Source organism: Lissotriton helveticus, chromosome 3_1, assembly GCF_964261635.1.
Source record: "Lissotriton helveticus chromosome 3_1, aLisHel1.1, whole genome shotgun sequence".
Classification (NCBI taxonomy): Eukaryota; Metazoa; Chordata; class Amphibia; order Caudata; family Salamandridae; genus Lissotriton; species Lissotriton helveticus.
This window is the reverse complement of record NC_136061.1, coordinates 2,035,992,418-2,036,012,552: the sequence shown is the minus strand read 5'-3', so window position 1 is coordinate 2,036,012,552 and position 20,135 is coordinate 2,035,992,418. Positions and strand designations below refer to the sequence as shown.

At 50.5% G+C, this 20,135-nt stretch overlaps 1 pseudogene; it reads left to right on the top strand.

Moving 5' to 3' along the window:
• The first annotated feature begins 17,760 nt into the window (after positions 1-17,760).
• Positions 17,761-18,450, top strand: LOC144824358 (homeobox protein Hox-B1-like; annotated as a pseudogene).
• Positions 18,451-20,135: the final 1,685 nt, after the last annotated feature.

Below are 20,135 nucleotides of genomic sequence, written 5' to 3'. Positions count from 1 at the left end.
ACAGATTCTGGGGCGCACACAGACACTTTTAGAGACTATCGCAGCCACACCCGAGTACTTCACAAGTCTTTAAAAGACCATTAACATGTTAATGAGGCTTTGTTTATTCTTTCACCCCTTCATCTGCATGCAAAGGGGAAAAATTCTTTCTTTGTTAATGGTAACCTTTGCCTACTGTTCTGCTGCGTGGAAATTTCTTTTTCTATGCAGCGCAGGAGAAAATAAGTTTGTTTATTCATACACCTTTCCTGACCCCCGCAGCCCATCAGGCTGTGACACAAAGTTTGACTAATGGAGTAGGTAAGAGAATGTGTTACTATTTGTTTTCTTTTTAGAATCTGCACAGGCACAGCAGGACACATACTTCACGCACTTCATTTAAACAGTTTTTATCATTATCATGGTTGATGCAGGACAACAATCAGACAATACAAAATGCCCAGATAACGCTGGTGATTAATGATCCTGCTGGACAGGAATCATTTGTCTGTAAGTAGTTTTTAAATGCAGATGAACTGTATTTTATGTGGAAGCTCAGTGGGTTACTGCCTTTGTCACAGAGATCCTTGTGTTACTTGCAGTTCAGAAGTTACAATCCTAACATAGGACAGTGACCAATGAACTGTCACCAAAGAGCTTCATACAAACATGAATGGTATAGTTTGTACTTTGCTTTTTTGTTTTGTGATATAGTTAGAACTTCCTCAGTCTTTCATTATTCTAATATTGGTAAAATTAGTATGTTTGGGCAGATATACATTTTTATCAGTAACGCTGACCCCCATGGATTACTCTTTAAATCCTAAAGTTGGGTTTCCCCAGACCAAACCCTCTTAAAATGTACTACCCACCAGTATGGATGACACGTGATTCCTACACCTTGTAATCCTCATTGTCTTATGTGACATTCCCTGTAGACTGATTTACATACTTGTATGATTCATTGTCTCTGTATAATGTGTGCGTGGTGTAAAGTACTGACAAATACTACACTGATATGAGTAGCGCTATACAACAAGTGAAATGCATATGAGAGAGAAGCTACGTAAAGATGAGGGGCGCTGGTGGAGGGTGGCAGTGAGGGAATCCGAGGAGAAGGTAGTGGTGGGGCTACGGAGCGATGAGGGGCACTGATGGAGGGTGATAGTGAGGGAAACCGAGGAAGAGGTCATGGGGTGGAGGGGGAGCTAGGGAGAGATGAGGGGCACTGTTGGAGGGTGGTAATGAGGGAGTCTGAGGAGGAGGTCATGAGGGGGAGGGGCTACAGAGAAATGAGGGGCACTGGTGGAGGGTGGCAGTGAGTGAGCCCGATGAGGAGTTCAATAGGGGGAACTATGGAGAGATGAGGGGCACTGTTGGAGAGTGGTAGTGAGGGAGTCTGAGGAGGTCATGAGGGGGGGGGACTACAGAGAGATGAGGGGCACTGGTGGAGGGTGGTAGTAAGGGAGTCTGAGGAGGAGGTCATGAAGGGGAGTGTTGGAAATGGGATCCCCGGCTGGCCAGGGCTTTCGCCAAAGTCAGTCAGAGACCACCACCCCCAAGTCAGGGCAAGGGAGTTACACGCCAAGATAACCCCTACTCACCCTCTAGGTAACGTGGCGCGAGCAGCAAGGCTAAACTTGGAGGCGATGTAGGCTAAGTATTTGCGCACGCACCCCAGCAACAACAACCAAAGGCCCACCACAAAGGAAACTCCACACAAGGTTATATAAAAATAGCCTTTGTATTACACCAAAACACATTAGATAAAACACACACTTTACAATGTGCCAGAGGCACGGGCAGAATTTACAAGGGATTATTTACAAGACAGGGCCACCTGGACCACTGTCAGGAATCAGAAGTAGCACTTTCAGAAATAGCACTTAGTACATAGAATGTAGCACAAAATAGCACACAACCAGTAATCACTGGTAACCAGGACCTCACTAGCACCACCTGTACTAGGGAGAAAACAACCACCTATGTATTACAATACCTGTAGGGGTGTAAGAGGAAAACACATGATGCAATGCATAACATTCATTCAGAGGTGTAAAGGAGGAAAACACATGATGCATCACAATACATTCAGAGGTGTAAGGCACATGACGCATAAAAACACATTCAGAGGTGCAGAAAGTACAATTGCGCCAAACCCAAGTAAGTCACCACCTGTGACTGTCCCTAGGCCAACTGGCCTCTCTGGGGCTAGGACGCCCTGTGTCCAATGTCAGGGGGGGCCTAAACGTAGCAGTTGCCCACAAAGTGCTGGGCAACTGGTGCAGGGAAATTAGGGCAACGTTGGAGCCTCTCTGGCTCAAGAACCACCACTGTGGCACTGCAGAGCCTCTCTGGGCTCACAAAACGAATGGCCCTCTCAGAGCCTCTCTGGGCTCTTAAAGCAAGAAAATGTCCCCTCTGAGCCTCTCTGGGCTCTCTAAGCAAAGGTGCAGCCTCACTGGGCTGTGGGGTCCCTCACGGGGGACCCAGGAACACTTGGCGCGCCTAGAGCCTCTCTCAGGGCTCTAGGCACAAATGTGGGGCGTTGGAGTCCCTCACGGGGGACTCTGCATCAGGAGGAAATGCCCCCAGAGCCTCGTGGCTCTACACAAACTATAGCGCTTCGTTGGAGTCCCTCACGGGGGACTCTGCACTTAAAGGACACTGCCCCCAGACTGGTGGAGCCTCGACAGGCTCAAAAACCGATCTAGATGCCCCAGGAGCCTCGTGGGCTCTTCCAACAACTGGGGCGCTTGGAGGCGCCTCTCCAGCTCTGAAAACTAACGAGCACCCAGAGCAATGTTGGGGCGGCCCTCTGATCGGGCGGGGCCGCTCGACAGCGCTGCCGCACCCCCTCAGGAAAAGAACACTCACCGGGTCCGGCGGCTGGAGAAGGAGAGCTCCTGCTCCTCGGGGCTCTCCGGAGTCGCGTCCTCCTCGCTCTGCTCTGGGGTTCTCCCTCGCTCCTGGGAGGCCCCGGGGGGGGGGGAGGCCGGCGGCGACTCTTGGGCAATGCAGGACTCTTCCTCCCTCCTGTTGCAGGAGTCCGGGGCTCTCTCTTCACTTAGGAGCCCCGGGCAGGAAATACAGGCTGCTCCTGGCTGTCCCGCAGTCCCGCCCACGGGTTGCCTGGCTTCCGGCTGGGCAACCAATTGCAGCGCGGCCCCTCGCAGGGAGGCGGGCACTTCCGGGTCGCACTTGGCAGCGGCCCGGCAACGTTTTCACAACACTCCGGGCTGCGGCGGTGATTCTCCCAGGCACGAAGTCGAGGTGGGCACTCGATCCTGGGCAGAAAACAGCGGCAATGTCCCGGGCAGGGTGGGCACCTGCCAGGGGACCAATTAATCCCAAATAAGCGAGGTGGCACTCGCGAATGAAGTAGCGATCGGGGCAAATGCCGGGTGGGCACCGGCTCTGAACAATAAAGCGCCCCGAGGCGCTTGCAGGAAATAGAGCGCGCTCTCAGCGCTAGGGGGCAAATCTAGCGCCGCAAATCAAGGGAAGCGCTCCCAAGCGCTCGGAGGGAAATCCACAGCGCTCCTAGCGCTAGCAACAAGCCCAGCAAAAGTTCCTCAGGGCAGGCAGGGGGCAAGGCTGGGCCCAGAGCCAGCACACTGGGTCTCCAGGCAGGGAGACACTCCAAGTGGCGGTCCTCTGGCCCAGCAGCAGCAACAGCCCCCTCAGGATCCTGGAAGAGAACAACTTCAGTGGGGACACAGCCCCATTTTTATACAGTGCATTCCTTTGTTCAAGGGTGCAGAGTGGGGGCGGAACCAGTCGCAGCTGGTTCTTGAGTACTCTGTTTACCTCAACCACCCTCTCTATTCACTGGCAGGGCTTGGGTCATTAGACACACCACAGGGGGGCGGAGCCAGCATTGTGTGGGGAAAACCCAGCCCATCCAGGACACAGGTACACTCCTCCCACACATCACTCATGCTAATCTCCCACTCACCACCGGGCAGACCCATCCAGACTTCCTGGAGCCTGGCATGCCAGCCAGCTCCAGCCAATCACACGCCAGCACCCTCACAGCACACGTACAGCCATGTCTAGAAATGGCGCTTCGCTACTAGACACATACATGCTGCATACACCATCTCGCAGCATTCACTCTCACGAGTTCACACATACCAGACTCAAGCCTGTACACCCCACGCATCAGGAACTACCAGGGACACATACATTCCCCATGCATTCCTATGGGCGGGCAGGCCTAGCTCAGCACATGCACTCAGAGTGCGCACGCACTTTCCACTGGGACACAGTGAAAGTGCGCAGAATCCCTAAAATCACCATTGCCAGGTCACCATTTCTAGCAAAAAGTCTAGGGGTGAACCTGCCCTAAGGGCCAAAGTCCAACAGGGAGGGACTACAGATAGATGAGGGGCACTGGTGGAGGGTGGTAGTGAGGGAGTCTGAGGAGGAGATAATGAGGGGGAGGGACTACGGAGAGATGAGGCGCACTGTTGGAGGGTGGTAGTGAGGGAGTCTGAGGAGGAGGTCATGAGGGGGAGGGACTACAGAGAGATGAGGGGCACTGGTGGAGGGTGGTAGTGAGGGAGTCTGAGGAGGTCATGAAGGGGAGAGACTACAGATAGATGAGGGGCACTGGTGGAGGGTGGTAGTGAGGGAGTCTAAGGAGGAGGTAATGAGGGGGAGGGACTACGGAGAGATGGGGCGCACTGTTGGAGGGTGGTAGTGAGGGAGTCTGAGGAGGAGGTCATGAGGGGGAGGGACTACAGAGAGGTGAGGGGCACTGGTGGAGGGTGGTAGTGAGGGAGTCTGAGGAGGAGGTCATGAAGGGGAGGGACTACAGATAGATGAGTGGCACTGGTGGAGGGTGGTAGTGAGGGAGTCTGAGGAGGAGATAATGAGGGGGAGGGACTACGGAGAGATGAGGCGCACTGTTGGAGGGTGGTAGTGAGGGAGTCTGAGGAGGAGGTCATGAGGGGGAGGGACTACAGAGAGGTGAGGGGCACTGGTGGAGGGTGGTAGTGAGGGAGTCTGAGGAGGAGGTCATGAGGGGGAGGGACTACAGAGAGATGAGGGGCACTGGTGGAGGGTGGTAGTGAGGGAATCCGAGGAAGAGGTCATGGGGTGGAGGGGGAGCTAGGGAGAGATGAGGGGCACTGTTGGTGGGTGGTAGTGAGGGAGTCTGAGGAGGAGGTCATGAGGGGGAGGGACTACAGAGAGGTGAGGGGCACTGTTGGAGGGTGGTAGTGAGGGAGTCTGAGGAGGAGGTCATGAGAGGGAGGGACTACAGAGAGGTGAGGGGCACCATGGAGGGTGGCAGTGAGGGAATCCAAGGAGGAGGTCAATAGGGGGCCCCTAGAGGGTTGTGGAGCACTGTTGGAAGGGGGTAGTGAAGGTGTTTACGGAGAACGAGGTCAGTGGTAGGGCGGCAAAAAGGATGTTTGCACCAGCGCTAAAGCCGGCCCTGTCATGGCCTTTCTGTTTTTGTTTATTTAATAAGCAGTCGGGTCATAAGGGCTTCTGTGGAACATACTTTAAAGTGCGCTCTAATTATATTTACTGCTATATTCAATGTTTCAAGTTTGAAGGTGATTTTACTAATGTTTTTAGTGGAAAAAATTATCTTGGAGCCCGATGGTGCCTGATATGGGGCTGGGGCCCAAGGTCAGCTGTGCAATAAGGAGCACTGGAGAGGAGTAGTGGATAATGAAGCCTGTTAGGGAGTGTGTTGCAGCGTCTGGGGTCTGGTGGAGGTAGTAATGAAGAGGGATTCTCCCTGAAGGCCCGCACAGAGGTAGCCCCTGAAGTGTCACTTGCCTGATACTCCCACCTCAGAAACCTCCTCTTCCCAACAATGGAACATTACATGGAAAAAACACTTTTTGAGAGTGATAATATTTAGAAAGAGATTTGGAAAAGAGTGCGTTTTACTGGGCCTTGAAAGACTAATAAGAGATAAAGGAGGGCCCTGAATCACGCCTGCCCAGACATATATATGACAAATTGATCCTGCAGTGGCCCACCCAAATGCACCCTTGGCCCACCCAAATAAAAATTCCTGGAGCCGGGCCTGCCTGCGTAGTAAACATAACTAACAGACATACATTAATCATCTTCTTGTTGGAGCTTCTAAGGATTCACAATTTCTCTCCCATCCTTTTCCACTCTGGTAAGTCACAGATTTACATCAGACAGAGGTTGAAGTAGAGTAGATCCCTTTCCATGGTGCGAAATAAAGAAACAACCCCCGCACCAATGTAAGGTTCTACAGAAGAAGGGGTTTCTCCTGTCTGTCTGTGGGGAGGCGAGGACAAAGAAATGTGCAATTGCACAGCGGACTGACTTCTCTTAATGTTTAATTGTGATGTAAGTACTCGTCTTCAGGTCCAGGCCAAGAAGGGGGCGGCGATCTGTTCAGAAGCGGTCGCTCTCCTTCACCTCCTCTCCCCCCTGGTATCGTAGCGCTTGTGCCTCAGCTGCCTCTACGCTTTGCACCAAAATTGCTGTGTTTGTGTCGCGCTCCACTGCTGATCACGCGCTCGACCACGGTAGAATTATTTACATTTTGTTTTGGTTATTTTAAAATATTGTGATTGCTCGCATTGTGGTATCGTATTTCATATTTGGACATTGCCCGACTGCTGGTGTATTCTAAGCGCTACACCACTGCTAAACGCTTTGTGTGCCCTGCAGCGTTTATTATTGTTCCTACCATTTTGTTTGTTGTGCCCTCTTGACCGTCCCTCCACCTCGCTCCCGCCTCCCAGCTGCCCCTCCCACCCACTGGTACTTCTGGCCGACCTCGCCCTCGTGGAGAGCTGTGACCGTCCTGACCTGGTCAGAAGCGGTCGCTCTCCTTCACCTCCTCTCCCCCCTGGTATCGTAGCGCTTGTGCCTCAGCTGCCTCTACGCTTTGCACCAAAATTGCTGTGTTTGTGTCGCGCTCCACTGCTGATCACGCGCTCGACCACGGTGGAATTATTTACATTTTGTTTTGGTTATTTTAAAATATTGTGATTGTTTGCATTGTGGTATCGTATTTCATATTTGGACATTGCCCGACTGCTGGTGTATTCTAAGCGCTACACCACTGCTAAACGCTTTGTGTGCCCTGCAGCGTTTATTATTGTTCCTACCATTTTGTTTGTTGTGCCCTCTTGACCGTCCCTCCACCTTGCTCCCGCCTCCCAGCTGCCCCTCCCACCCACTGGTACTTCTGGCCGACCTCGCCCTCGTGGAGAGCTGTGACCGTCCTGACCTGTTCAGAAGCGGTCGCTCTCCTTCACCTCCTCTCCCCCCTGGTATCGTAGCGCTTGTGCCTCAGCTGCCTCTACGCTTTGCACCAAAATTGCTGTGTTTGTGTCGCGCTCCACTGCTGATCACGCGCTCGACCACGGTGGAATTATTTACATTTTGTTTTGGTAATTTCAAATATTGTGATTGCTCGCATTGTGGTATCGTATTTCATATTTGGACATTGCCCGACTGCTGGTGTATTCTAAGCGCTACACCACTGCTAAATGCTCTGTGTGCCCTGCAGCGTTTATTATTGTTCCTACCATTTTGTTTGTTGTGCCCTCTTGACCGTCCCTCCACCTCGCTCCCGCCTCCCAGCTGCCCCTCCCACGCTCCGCCCCCTCCACTATCCATTAAAGACAGATGACCCAACGAGCAGCGTCCACGCGCTGCGGCCGCGCCGAAGGTGCGCCAAAGGTAAGCCCGTCTACGCCCGTCTGCGCCAGGACCGCGCCCAGCGCCAGACCCCCTGGTTCCCGTACTACCCACCCCTCCTGCATTACATACGACGCCTCCACCCTCTTAGCACTAAACCCCGGCCGACTCCCCACCTGCGCCCAGCCGCACCTGGACACACCCATGGACCCTTCACTTGCAACTCCTGCAAGTTTGACGGCACCAAGACCAACTCCACATCCACAAACACCAAACAGAAATCTGACACCAACCACCTAAAATGCATCCTGCTCAACACCCGCTCGGTCCACAAACACGCCATCGACCTTTGGAATCTACTAGACACCATTTCTCCGGACGTCGCCTTCCTAACAGAAACCTGGATGAACGCCTCCTCAGCTCCAGACATCACCATAGCCATCCCGGAAAACTACAAGATCATCCGAAAGGACCGCACCAAGCAAACAGGAGGAGGCATCGCCATCGTCCATAAAAATTCCATCCGCATCTCAACCAGCTCAGACGTCAATCTCGCTAGCGCCGAACACCTTCACTTCCAGATCCACACCGACCCCAAGACCACACTCAGAGGCACCCTCCTCTACAGACCACCAGGACCCCGGGCACAATTCTGTGAAGACATCACTGACTTCATCACCCCTCACGCCCTCCCCTCCGAGGAATACATTCTACTGGGAGACCTCAATTTTCACCTGGAAAAGAACAACGACAGCAACACCACCACTCTTCTGGACAATCTCGCCAACCTAGGACTCAAACAACTAGTTAACACCCCCACCCACTGCGCAGGACACACACTCGACCCTATCTTCACCTCCAGCAAGCACATCTCCTTCAATCTCACCACAGCACTCCATTGGACAGACCACAGCTGCGTTCACTTCACCTACAAAAAGACCACAATCCACAACAACCCTCAACCCACTCTGCGAAGAAACTGGAACAAAATCACCATCGATCAGATCTCCACATCGCTTCTTCAAAACCCCCCAGCCTATTCGTCGAACCCTAACCAAGCAGCCATCAACCTCACACAATGGCTAACTCACAGCGCCGACAACCTAGCACCCTTGAAAATACGTCAAATCAAACTAGGCAGCAAAAACGCCCCCTGGTTCAACGATGAGCTTAAGAAATCCAAGAAACTCTGTCGCTCCCTCGATAAGGCCTGGAAAAAAGACCCAAACACCAGCACCAGGGACGCCTTCAAAAACGCCACCCGCATACACCACCAACTGATTCGGACAGCGAAGAAAGCCGCATTCAAAGACAGACTAGACAAAAACACCCACAACAGCAAGGAATTATTCAACATCGTCAAAGAGTTTACCAACCCCACTGCTAACTCCAACGACATCACTCCCTCTCAAACCCTTTGCGACTCCTTAGCTTCGTTCTTCCACGACAAAATCGCAGACATCCACAACAGCTTCAACAACCAACCCGAAGACCAACCCACCCATCCCTCTGCCGAACCCTCACCCCCCTTGAACATCCTTAATGACTGGAACCCAATCTCCACTGAGGACACCATCCGCCTGATGAACTCCATCCACTCAGGATCCCCCACAGACCCATGCCCTCACCATATCTTCAACAAAGTAGACTCCATCATAGCACCACACCTCCGAGACGTCATCAACTGCTCCCTCAATTCCGCCACCTTCCCAGAAAGCTGGAAACACGCCGAACTCAGCGCCCTCCTAAAAAAAAACACAGCTGACCCCACCGAACTCAAAAACTACCGCCCCATCTCGCTCCTTCCATTCCCGGCCAAAGTCATCGAGAAAGCAATCAACAACCAGCTCGCCACCTTCCTCGAAACGAACAATTCCCTCGACTCCTCACAGTCCGGCTTCCGAGCCAAACATAGCACTGAGACCGCCCTCATCGCAGCAACAGACGACATTCGAACTCTACTGGACAATAGAGACACAGTCGCCCTCATCCTCCTTGACCTCTCCGCAGCCTTCGACACAGTCTGTCATAATACACTGTTACATCGCCTTAGAAACATCGGAATCCAAGGAAAAGCTCTGGAATGGATCACCTCGTTCCTTGCCGGAAGGACTCCGAGAGTCCACCTCCCACCGTTCAAGTCAGAGGCCTCTGAAGTCATCTGTGGCGTGCCACAAGGATCCTCACTCAGCCCCACCCTCTTCAACGTATACATGAGCCCCCTCGCGACCATCGCACGCCAACACAACCTCAACATCATCTCCTACGCTGACGACACTCAACTGATCCTCTCACTCACCAATGACCCTAACACCGCCAAAACCAACCTACATCAAGGAATGAAAGAAGTAGCAGAATGGATGAAGCTCAGCTGTCTGAAACTGAATTCAGACAAAACAGAAGTCCTTATCTTAGGTACCTCCCCCTCCGCATGGGACGACTCTTGGTGGCCAGCGGCCCTTGGACAAGCACCCATCCCGACAAACCACGCACGGAACCTGGGTGTCATCCTGGACTCCTCACTCTCGATGACCAGACAAGTCAACGCCGTTTCATCATCTTGCTTCAACATTCTTCGCATGCTCAAAAAAACATTTGCTGGATCCCCACCGAAACTAGAAAAACGGTCACCCACGCACTGGTTACAAGCCGCCTAGACTACGGAAACACCCTATACGCCGGTACCACCGCAAAACTTCAGAAAAAACTCCAACGCATCCAGAACGCATCAGCCAGACTCATACTAGACATCCCGCGTAAAGATCACATTTCTAATCACCTGAAAGACCTCCATTGGCTCCCTGTCAATAAGAGGATAACATTCCGCCTCCTCACCCACGCACACAAAGCACTTTACGAACTTGGACCCGAATGCCTCAACACGCGAGTTTCCTTCTACACCCCCTGCCGCCAACTACGCTCTTCCAACCAAGCCCTTGCTGCTGTTCCTCGCATCAACAAAACCACCATGGGAGGAAGATCCTTCTCCTACTTGGCGGCTAAAACCTGGAACTCACTCCCCATTCACCTCCGCCTCACTCAAAACCACCTAGCATTCAGAAAGCAACTTAAAACCTGGATATTCGACGAGTAATTCCCCTCCCTCCTCAAGCGCCTTGAGACCCTCTGGGTATGTAGCGCGCTATACAAATTACTTGACTTGACTTGACTTGACTTATGGACTGCTTAGGGTCCTCAGGAAAGTCCTGTCCCTCCTACCTTTTGAGGCCAGAAGCGTGCTGGTCCAGTCGCTGATTTTATCGCGTCTGGATTATGCAAATGCTGTTTATCTGGGAGCTCCAGTTGGTTCTCTCCAAATTCTTGAATCAATACAAAACTGTGCAGCTCGGCTGCTTATGAATCTCCCCAGACGCTGTTCGGCGAAGGTGGCAGTTCGGTCACTCTACTGGCTCCCGATCTAGAAAAAGGATCTTGTTTAAAACGTTCTGTATGGTGCACAAGTCTTTAAGTAATGTTGGTCCTACCATCCTCCAGCCCTTGTTTTGCCGGCATCATGCGGCCAGATCCTTGAGATCTAATCAGCGAAATTTGCTGGTGGTACCCAGAGTGAAGCGAGCCCGTATGGGTGGCCGCCAGCTTTCCTTCCATGTAGCCAAGGGCTGGAATAAACTCCCAGATAACATCAGGCTGGAAATGAATCATCTGGTATTCAGGAAGCGATTGAAGACATTTTTGTTCCACTGATTGTCTTCTTCTGTCCGTGGTCTTGCAGCGCTGGCATGCCTCAGGGTAGCCAGGCGCTATACAAGAGCGTACTCATTCATTCAATCATTCTATCCCAGAACTAGATGGGCAAATCTGCGAGTGGTGCTTTTCAGGATCACCCTTAGAAAATGTTATCAGTACCAAAAAACAGAAACGTACGTTCAGGTGAGAGCGGAAATCTCAAAACACACTTTTATAGAATTGTTTTGTGAATCAGACTGCATATTTTGATTTCGAAAGCAGATTGCAATAGTGACATAAAATGGTGAACAGTAAAAAAGGAATATACAACAGGCAAACAGAGATTTATTTTTGGGTTTCAAAACATCCTACAGGAGCATCCACTAATGGCAGGGTGCAGTGAATTTGAAAAGCTGGACATGTATTTTTAAGTTTGGCATGTCCTGGTAATGAAAAACTCTTACATTCGTTGTTCACTTCTGTAAGGTCTACCGCTCCCATTGGATAACATTGGGTTAACTCATTACATTTAAAAAGTGATAAGTTTCAATTTGGAGCAGGTAGAAATTCGAGTTTAGTGGATAAAGATATGTAATTAAAAGCCTGCTTTAATGGTGAAGTCAGATTTTTTTGTCACAATTCTAAAAATAGCACTTTTAGAGAGTAGGCATTTTTCCCCAACCATTTGGTGCCTGCAGCCTGATCCAGGGTCACATAACTAGATGTAGCTAGCAGTTGGTCTTTGCATATTGCTCTCTGACAGTGAGACAAAGGGAAGGTAGGTGTTGGCAGGATTGGCCACTCTGAGTTTACGAGAGGGTGGAGCTGTCACTCACCTGCCTCACTTGCAAATCACAAAAGCTCTGCCTGAGCACTTTCACAAAGGGTTTTGTACTGGTATTTCATGACCCCAGACAAGCTGGGGCCAGGACAGTGAGGAAGGGGATGTCTGTCACCGAAGGGGGTGGAAACCTTTAGAAGCTTCCTCCACTGCAAAGTGCGCAGTAGGTATACATATTTGACCCTATTAGAAAAGGGATCTCTAGTTGACAGTGGTTTGCATTCTACCCAAGTAGGGACCCTCACTCTAGTCAGGGTAAGGGAGTCACACAGTTAAGATAACCCCGGCTTACCCCTGTGGTAGCTTAGCACCAACAGTCAGGCTTGTCCCAGAGACAATGTGTAAAGTATTTGTACAAACACACACACACACAGAGTAATACAGTGAAAACACTACAAAAGTACTCCACACCAGTTTAGAAAAATAGTCAATATTTAGTACCTTTAGACCACAATTACAAAAATCCAACATACGCAAGTTAAAATATCACTGTTAAAGGGTTAAGCAAGTTAAGTCCACAGAAACCAATTGATGCGTTAGTTGTAGCACAAAGTACCTCAGATGTGTCAAAAATCAAAGCTGGTACAAAGGCGCAGGGAAGGTGAGGCGCCGGAAAAGCTAAGCGATGTGTCTGTTCTTTACTTCACAAGGGAGGTGAAGCATCAGATCCTTAATGTCAGAGGGGGTCAATCAATCAATCAACAGCATTTGTAAAGTGCAACACTGTTACCCCTAGGGCTATCTGGGCACTGAGTCTCTACCGAATAGCCTTGGGAGGTGATGCATTGGTTCCTTACTGCTAGGAAGGGGAGGTGATGTGCCAGTTCCTTCCTACAGTGGAGGTTCTACGTCGAGTTTCAGACATGTGGCCTCGGCGTCGAGGGACGATTCATCAAAAATCCAGATGTGCTGTGTTGATGCGACAGCAGCGATGCAGGTGCTGCGTCGATTTCACAGACACGAAGCAGACGCTACGTTGATTCTTCAGCCACGAAGTAGGTGCTGCGTTGGAGCCAGAGCGGGTGCCATGATATTGGTGACACTGTACTCGGAACTCAAGCTGCAGCAATTTTTCCTGCTGCTAAGCCGATGCTGCATCAAGAAAACAGGTGCTGAGAGTCGATCTGTCGATTTTCTCTTATGGATGAACACTTCCAAGGCCCAGGAACTGTATTTGGCACCACTAGAAGAGCCAAGGCACTGGTCGGTGAAGTCATCTTAACAGGAGCCAAGCATGCATTAAGCCTTTGGAGAACCTTGGAAGCAGGATGTAGAAAACACATTCCAGTCCTTTCACTCCCAGAATAGAAGCAGCAGGTCAGCACAATAAAGCAACAAGCAGAGTGGTAGTCCCTCCTACAGCATCGAGCTCTTCTTCCTGGCAGAATGTCCTCAGTCCATAAGTGTTCTGATTTTGGGGTGTAAGAGGTCCAATACTTATGCCCCTTTAGGCCTTTGAAGTAGGCAAACGTGAAACGAAAGATTTTGTAGTGCACAAAACACTGCATTTCCCTGACCTGGCTGCAGACACACTACGGGGGATAGGGATGGCTTTGTATGAGGACAGGCACAGTCATATTCAGGTGACAGTGACAAATCCTCCTCCCACTACTCTAGGTCAGGAAGACCCATCAGCCTGGTGATGGGCCATCAGGATATGCAAGGCACACGTCAGCTCCCTTTGTGTGACTGTCTAGAGTGAATGCACAAGAGCCCAACTATCAGCCAACCCAGACATGCAATTTACAGACATGCAGTGGCACAAAATGGGTAAGCCAGAAAATGCCTACTTTCTAAAAGTGGTATTTTCAAACACACAATTTGAAAACCAACATCTCCAAAGGAAGTTTTTTTTAATTTGAGTTCAGACATCCCAAACGCCAAATCACTATCTGCTCCTAATGGGAAATTAAACTTAAAATATATTTCAAGGCAATCTCCATGTTACCCCATGGGAGCGATAGGCCTTGCAATAGTGAAAAACAAATTAGCATTATTTAAGTATTAGGACATGTCATACCTTTTTAATACACTGCATCCTGCCCATGTGGCTGCCTTGGGCCTACCTTAAGGGTTTCTTACATGTACTACAAGGGAAGATTTGGGCCTGGCAAGGGGGTGCACTTGCTAGGTCGAAATGGAAGTTTAAAACTGCACAGTCAGACACTGCAGTGGCAGGTCTGAGATATGTTTGCAGGGATACTCGTGTGGGTGGCACAATTAGTGCTGCAGGCCCACTGGTAGCATTTGGTTTACAAGCCATGGGTACACATGGTGCACTTAACTAGGAACTTATTAGTAAATCAGATATTCCAGTCATGGCTAAACAAATCGCCAATAGAATTTATAACTGGGGAGCATGTGCACTTTAGCAATGGTCAGCAGTGGTAAAGTGCCCACAGTCCAAAAACAAGCATTTGCAATGCAATAGGTCTCGCATTAGGAATGTTTGACCTATTGGTATTGTAAATGACACATAGGGGCAGATTTACAATAACTGGCGCATCCCCAGGGATGCGCCAGTTATTGTGCGCCGCAGCTCCGCCACCCATGCGGCGCACCATGGGGCAAAAACGGCACAGATGCGTGACGCATCTGTGCCATAAAGGCGGCGCATTGCTGGAGTTGCATCGCAAGCGCGACGCAGCTCCAGCAATGCTCTGGGGGGCCCTATCTGTCCAATGCTGCGTCAAGCCTTACGCCTGCTTCAAGCAGGCGCAGGGTTTTGACGCAGCATTGGCCTAAAAGTGCCTGTGTGAAATCTTGTAGATTTCATGCAGGCACTTTTGCGAGGCGCACCTGCCCCGGAACGTCCACCCTGCGCCGGAACGCCCACAGGTGGCGCAGGGCTTTACAACGTGACGCATCTGCCTAGATGCGTCACGTTGTGAATGGGTCACAGGGATGCGCCACGTTTATGCCGCTGTTGCGTGACGCAACGACGGCGTAAACGTGGCGCAAGTCCGTCATAAATCCGCCCCATATTTTTTATTTATGTGTTGGTTTTGAAAATAGCCAAATTAATGGCTTTGTCATTTACAATGCCAATAGTTTTAACTTTCGCAAATGTGACACCTATACCATTTGTAATGCAATATGTGTTGTATTTACGTGACTTAGATGTATTGATATTACAAATAACAATGGCTTTAATAATTAATACTTAAATAAAAGTTATTGTAATTTATAATGGCAATAGCTCAAACTTGTGTAAATAACTTTTGTGAAGATTATGTTCATTGTATTTTATTGCGACGAAAATCAAAGAACAGAAGTGAAATATTAACATCTTTTTGTTTCATTTGTAATAAAGCTTGAAACATTGAGAGAACATATTTGAACCAGTTGTTGTTGAAAGGTTTCACAGATTGATGCTGTGGTGATGCGATAGATATATAGAGGGAAGGCGATAGATAGATCGAGTGAAGGCGATAGATAGATCGAGTGAAGGTGATAGATAGAGTGAAGGCGATAAATAGATAGAGTGAGGGCGATAGAGTGAGGGCGATAGAGTGAGGGCGATAGAGTGAGGGCGATAGATCAGGATGCAACACAGAAGGAGGGAGGGCATGTGGGAGGCAACACAGAGGGTGGATGGTAGGCAACACACAGTGAGGGAGGGCGGTCAGTAGGCAACTCAGAAGGAGGGCAGAGGCAGCACAGAGGGAGGGTAAACAGGATGCAATACAGAGGGAGGGCAGTCAACGGCAACACGGATGTAGGAAGGGCGTTTGGAACGAAACACATTTCGGCAACAGGGAAGGAGGGTGGGTATGGCAACACGGAGGGTTAGACAACACAGGGGGTTAGGCAACACAGGGGGTTAGGCAACACAGGGGGTTAGGCAACACAGGGAGTTAGGCAATACGGGGGGTTAGGCAACACGGGGGTTAGGCAACACGGGGGGTTAGGCAACACGGGTGGTTAGGCAACACGGGTGGTTAGGCAACACGGTTAGGCAACACGGGTGGTTAGGCAACACGGAGGGTTAGGCAACGCGGGGGTTAGGCAACGCGGGGGTTAGGAAACGCTGGGGTTAGGCAACACCGGGGTTAGGCAACACGGGGGTTAAGCAACGGGGGGATAGGCAACACGGTGGGCAACACGGAGGGAGGGTGCGCGGCAGGCAACACGGTTTAGGCAGGAGGCAACACAGAGGGAGGGTGTGCGGGCGGGAGGCAACATGGACAGGCAACATGGAGGGAGGGTGAACATTCGTGTGAAAATAACCAAGTTTCAGTAATATTCGCGGTGTATGTAGAAGCCTTGAGTTATTGAAATAAGATTAGCAAAATAACCAACAGTAACAAGGTTATCAAAAGTTATAACTCAACTCAGATGTCGTATGTATAATGTAGCAACAATGTGCAGTTATTCTATTCACACTTTGCCTTTACCGCTAGCTGCTCTGCCATGAGCATAATTGTCTGCTGGTAGTTTTGGAACAGGGGTTAATTGTGCGGACCTTGGTAGATTAAAAGATCCGAACCAGCAGGAGATTCTGTTATTTTATTTGCCCAACACAAATTGTTTCTCGTCTGTTGGTATAGCGCAGTACTACTTAAAGCCTCAACCTATTTTCTTCCAAAGAGATTTTGAATGATCCATGTTTATAAAAAGCACACAAAGTACAAAAGCAAGTAGGAAGAAAACGTCCTTTTACGAGTAATCAAACGCATTGTTGCTCTGTGCACTGTGTCTTTTCCCAGCAAATAGAAGAAAGGTAACAAGAGTGCTAGACGCAGAGGTGCAAAATGCGAATCGTGAATAACAAAAGGCACAAAGGACCAATTAACATGATACATCAACTGGGCACTGAGTCTCTCTGACTCACGAGTTTTATTTTGACAGAATGCATAGCGTTTTTCAAATGTTTAAGAAATGCACCATTATCAAATTATTTTGGCTTTTATTGTACTGTTATCTAGTTAAACCAAAACACTAAGGTGGAATATTTGCAATGTTTAAACTCTTTCAAAACAAAACACTCGGAATCTGAATGCCAGTCAGGAGAGAGAGAGAGAGACACACAGACAGACACACACAATATCTGAGAGGGTGAAATGGGCTGGTATTTCAAAAGTTAGAATCGAAAATTGTTCTTGCCAAGTTAACAACATCAGTAATCACAGTTGTAACAACGCCCTTATTTGCCAACTTCATTGTGTGAACCTCCGGATGATGAAAGGCTGAGTTCGCTCAGGTAGTATGCAGAACTGTAACTTGCAGATTCGCAGAGATCTCTTCGTGGAGTGTGCGCCCCGCTGAGATTTCTCACTAGTATCCTATTGTTAAAGGTATTCGTGTGTTGAAGCTTCTCGGTGATAACAAGAAAAGCCTGGGAGTGAACTGAAACCAGTATGAATAGAAAGCGGATTTGAATCACGGCTTCCTCTGTTATTCAATGTGAGCGTCAGCAAAGAGTGTGTTGTTATCAGATTGATGGGACGGGCTGTGATTGAAGTTTCTTTGTCATGCAAATGTCAGAGGGGTGATGGATGGGCTCAGATATGTGACAGGCTTCAGGAGGTCCTCTGCCATTGGCTCCTCGCCAGAGACACATGTCCTGGGTGCAGGGGACGAGGATTGAAGGCTCGCCGTCCATGGAAGGGAACGTTCACAGCTCTGACAGTCTATCCAAAGGTCTCGGGGCAGGAGTAGTCTTCTCACACAGGTTTTCACTCCGCTGGCAGTGGCAGATGGACAATCCCCGGATGAACTCCTTTTTAGAGTATGCAATTTGTAGCCGCGGGACGAGCGCCTACTCGCCCAAGGGCTACCACCACCCCCTGGACCAGGGTGCCCCAGCCTTCCCGGCCTGCTCAGCTCAGATGCTGACACTTACAATGGAGATGGGCGCTTCATGGTGGGGGGCAGCGCAGCTATGTCCAGCCAGCTCCATCAACAGGGCTCAGCCTACCCATCGGGCATACCCTGGCCAGGCGCCCGTGTACCCTTCTCAAAGCTGCGGCACGGGTTACGGGCACCAGTTTTACCTGAGCCAGGAGGGCGAGGGGATGTACTTCCAGCCCTCTGTATACCCCGCCAACACAGAATCCAGCCTCGGCGGCCTGACGGACACCTACTGCCCCTCCCCCGGGCCCAGCCTCTACCAGCAGCAGCACCCCTTTCTACAGGAGCAGCAGGGCTTCCTGCAGGGCACCTACACTCACATGCCCACCACGTCTCTCTGAGATCCCGAACAGGCCTCCACCACGCACGCCTTCGACTGGATGAAAGTGAAGAGAAATCCCCCAAAACCGGTAAGTGGCTTTGATCACTATAGTTTATAGAGCTCTTTAATGAGCAGCAATGCTTCAACCAGAAGAGCTGTCATCTATACAGTGCACTCACAGTGATCTCACGATCTATCCAGTGCAGTCCCACAGATCTCACGTCGGAGAGGCCTGTGTGATCCGTGCAGTGGACTCACACAGTTTTCATGTTCAGGGGTTCGAGAGGCCTGTGTGATCTGTGTAGTCTCACAGATCTCTTGTTCATGCGTTGTTGGTGACTGCGTGATATGTAAGGTGTATTTACAAAGATCTCAAGTTCGGGGGCTGGAGAGGTCTGTGTGATATGTGCAATGGACTCACACATATCTCATGTTCAAGAGTCAGTGATACCTGTGTGACAACCAGATAGTAAACTGACTGTGATCTTACCTTCATCTAAGACGTTATGCCAACGCGGCCCAAACCGACTCCCGACTCCACCCTGCTCCTGGCTGAAGAGAGTAGAGACTGTAGGCCAGGGAGCGCGTGCGGCTGGCGTGCTGTGTCACTGCTGAGTGGGGGCTGGCCAAAATGATGTCCAGGGCCGTCATTGGTAGTGCTACCAAATTGACGGCCCTGGGATCCACATCATACGCACCGCGCACGGCACCACCAACACTAGGGGTGCGCGCGCGCACTGTGACGTGCACTAGTTCCACTTCCTGCCTGCGCAAGTGCACTTTCCGCACTTCATGTCGGGCCGGGCCCACTGATCTGCGGTCTATTCTGCGGGGCCCCCTGGGCAGCTGCCCATACAGACCATGCCTAGGACCGGCCCTGGGACTGCCACCGGCGAAGAAGGCAGAGCAAGATATAGAGGAGGAAGCAGTAACAGGAGAAACAACAAAGATCGAGGCAGGAGAAGAAGATGTGGGTCATTCCATGCAGCGGCTGCGGCGGCGGGTAAGGGGGGGGCGGCGGCGTGTGTGTGTGTGTCTGTCTGTGTGTGTGTGTGTGTGTGTGCGCGTGCATATGTGTATCTGTCTGTGTGTATGCGCGTGAGTGCGTGCCTACGGCCGGCCTGCGTAAGCGCGTCCACAGACCCTGAGCAGCTCGTGCACCGGACTGTCTCCCTTGACAGGCATCTTAGCAGCAATAGGTCTCGAGCGAGACCTAAAAAGGAGAAATCCTTTAATTTCCCCAAACTTTTTTAACTTTGTGTGTGTGCTCCCTGTACAGCACATATACAAAGTGGGGAAAATGTAAAGTAGTAGGCAGTAGCGGCTACTACCGGGCAGGGGTGAAGAGGTTTGGGGGAGGGGGTGGGGTTGGGGAATGAAAAATAGAAAAAAGGACATACCTTTAGCAGCCGGTGGCTGCCTCTCCTCCGTCCTCGTCATCTTCCTTCTTCCTCTAGTCCCATCCAGCTGCAAGAAGCACTGGGCACACAGGCTCCCCTGAGCCAATCACAATGCTGCAATGCAGCATTGTGATACAGCGTTGTGATTGGTCTGACCGCAGTGGTTCGCATTCAGATGGGGACAGGGAGCCTGTGCATGTCCCTCACCAGGCTGTGTAATGCAGCCTGGTGGGGAACATGCAAAGTGCGCATGAACTGTTTGGCAGGCCCTAGGGCCAGTCAGTCATGCGCACTTAGGGAGTGCAAACCATTCCTCCCCCTGCTCTGGCCAGCCCGCCCCGCCACTGACTACAATAGGAAAAATAAAATGACAATAACAATATGCTATTACCATTTTATTTTT